Here is a 3,178-nt window from a genome sequence, read left to right on the forward strand (position 1 = left end):
GAGATGATGTGCACATTAAAATGCTTATACAGGTGATTCACAAGCTTTGTGAACAAATGCATGATATCATGATTGTGATTGTGAAATTAAGCAGGATGTGTATGTCAAATGTGAATGAGCTTATATGTGAGATTTTGAGCTCCAGAGTTGTTATTGTTGAATGCTATTACTTTGAAAGCATGAATGGTTTTGCCCAGGTTTTCTATGATTGAATCAATTGCTTGTTTTGCATCATGTGATCAAGGCCATTTGTTGAAAACCTTTTTATTGGCCAAATTCATAAAATTAGCCCACTAAAAGAGAACACTTGTGTTCTATCCTTTGAACCCTTAGCCTTGAATATACACTGAAAACCCTTATTGAAAATCTTTACCTTGAGTTAAGTAGAAGATCTTGTGTGGTATTGTTAAATGTTCAAGTTTGGGGTTGTTGGGAAAACATGAAAAGCATTGAGCTAAGAGCTAAAAAGTAAGAATATGCAAAGAAAAAGAAAAGAAAAGAAAAAGAAGCAAAGCTCAATGCAAAGGCAAAAGAAAGTTGGGAATGAATAAGATGATTGTGTTGTTATGATTCTCTTAACTCAAGGATTTTGTGATCCAGAAAAACCAATTTTCTTGTTAGCCCAGCCACATTATAAGCCATAGAAAAGTCCTTGTGATGATGCATGCTTGTGAATGTTTTTGATTGTGGTAAAATGAAAGGCAAAGTTAATTCATGTAACATTGTGATAGTAGAGTGAATGAGTGATCATCTCTTATACACTTGAGTGTGAGTGAAACACTTGACTTAGTGAGGAAATATCACATGAACACATGAACATCCATGCTTAATTGATTGATCATTCATGAAAATAGCATTTGTTGGAATTTAAATGACTTTGTGAACACTAAAGCATGTGCACATCTTGATTGAACTCTTGGTCATAAGTTTGAGTGAAGTTTTTGCTTATCTTGAAAAGAAGATTTTTGAATGAAGTGAACATCATATGAATTGGTTGAAGATAGAGTTACATCTTATTTGCTTGAGGACAAGCAAAGTTTTAAGTTTGGGGTTGTGATAACAGTTGAAAAACTGTTATTTTCATGATTAAAATTGACACTAAAAGCAACCTTTACACTTAGAAACTAGCTTGAAATCATGCTTTTCTTATATTTTTGGAAATAAGAGAGCTGGACAGGTTTATGCTTGATTTCAGTGTTTTTGTGCAGGTTTTAAGGTGAATTTGGTGAAAGAAGTGAAGAAGGAGAGAGATGAAATCAGAAAAGACAAAAAAAGTGCAAAAGGAGAAGCCGAAGTCACCGCTCAGCGGCAGTTTACCGCTGAGCGGCACTCAGGAGTCGGGAGTCCGCTGAGGGGCAAAATGGCCGCTGAGGGGAGAAAACAAGTCACGCACTCACCGCTGAGCGGTATTTTACCGCTGAGCGGCACTTTAATGGGCTTGGACTTGACTTTTTGTAATTTACGAATGATACATAAGCTTTAGGGTTTCCTAGGGTTAGGTATCTCTGGCTGGAACGAAGCAAACACTCTCTCTTCCACCCCTTTGAAGGAGGATCTTGGATGCTGAGGCTTCCTCTTCACCTTTTTAGGGTTTATTCTTTCATTCTTTCATTGTAATTCATCTAGGTTCACCATGAATATGGTGAACTAAACTCTGTATGTTTTGTTGGGGAATCAATGTAATCTTGTGAAACTCTCATATATGGAATCTGTTTTTACATCTTTTAATTAAGACTTATGCTTTCTTTCATCATTAGTTAGGGTTTTTCCTCTTTGCTTAATGCTTGCATTGTTTAACTCATTCGATGCATGATTATTGGTTTTGTCGATACGGGCACGTACGGGGAAGTCTAGATCCGGGGAATTTCTCCCAATTTTATATTGGTTGTCGTTAAGCTCCTGCACTTATGAACTGATCATTAGGAATGCTAGGAATTGTATGAACTCGTGATTAGGGAGAAGCCTTCTGGAAAGGTACATTAGAGAGTGGCATTAACAATGATGATTTGATGTTGAATTCCTAAAATATATGAGAGTGGATAAGATGAAATTGACCCCAACAACATATCATACATATTTCATTGAAAGTGTTTATCTTTTGCTTTTTGCCATTGATCAAAATTCATGCATACATGTTTATTTTCTGTCTTGCATTTAAACCCCAAATTCGTTTGTAAGTCTTAGTTAATCAAGAAACACATAACTAAACTAGGCCGTGAGTCCTTTGGGAAGAACGATACTTGGTCTTACCAAGTTTTATTACTTGAACGATTCGGTCATACTTGCCGATTGAAAACAAGTTTGTGACATCATAATTTGGTGTTCATAAATTTGTCCATCAAGTCACTTCCTCCACTTCCTCCACTTCGTCAACTTCCTCCACTTCGTCCACGTCGTCCACTTCCTCCACTTCTTCCACTTCCTCCACTTCCTCCACATCGTCAACTTCCTCCACTTCGTCCACTTCGTCCACTTCCCCAACTTCGCGCACTTCGTCCACTTCCTCCACTTCGTCAACTTCCTCCACTTTGTCAACGTCGTCCACTTCGTCCACTTCGTTAACTTCGTCCACTTCCTCCAGTTCCTCCACTTCCTCCTCTTCCTCCACTTCCTCCACTTCGTCAACTTCCTCCAATTTGTCAACTTCTTCCATTTCGTCAATTTCCTCCACTTCCTCCAGTTCCTCCACTTCGTCAACTTCGTGCACTTCGTCCACTTCGTCCACTTCGTCAACTTCGTCAACTTCGTCAACTTCGTCAATTTCGTCCACTTCGTCAACTTCTTCCCCTTCGCCAACTTTCTCCACTTCCTCCCTTCCCCCACTTCGTCAATTTCGTCACTTCGTGCACTTCCTCCAGTTCCCTCACTTCGTCCACTTCGTCTACTTCGTCCACTTCGTCCACTTCCTCCACTTCCTCCACTTCGTCAACTTCGTCCGCTTCGTCCACTTCGTCAACTTCAGCAACTTGGTCAACTTGGTCAACTTCGTCCACTTCGTCCACTTCCTTCACTTCCTCCACTTGCTCCACTTATTCAACTTCCTCCTCTACGTCAACTTCGTCCACTTCATCCACTTGGTTCACTTCTTCCACTTCGTCCAGTTCGTTAACTTCCTCCACTTCGTCCACTTCTTCCACTTCCAAACTTTCGTCCACTTCGTCAACTTCGTCCACTTCTC

This window comes from Vigna umbellata, chromosome 9 (assembly GCF_029865625.1).
Source record: "Vigna umbellata cultivar VRB3 chromosome 9, Vumbellata_1.0, whole genome shotgun sequence".
Lineage (NCBI taxonomy): Eukaryota > Viridiplantae > Streptophyta > Magnoliopsida > Fabales > Fabaceae > Vigna > Vigna umbellata.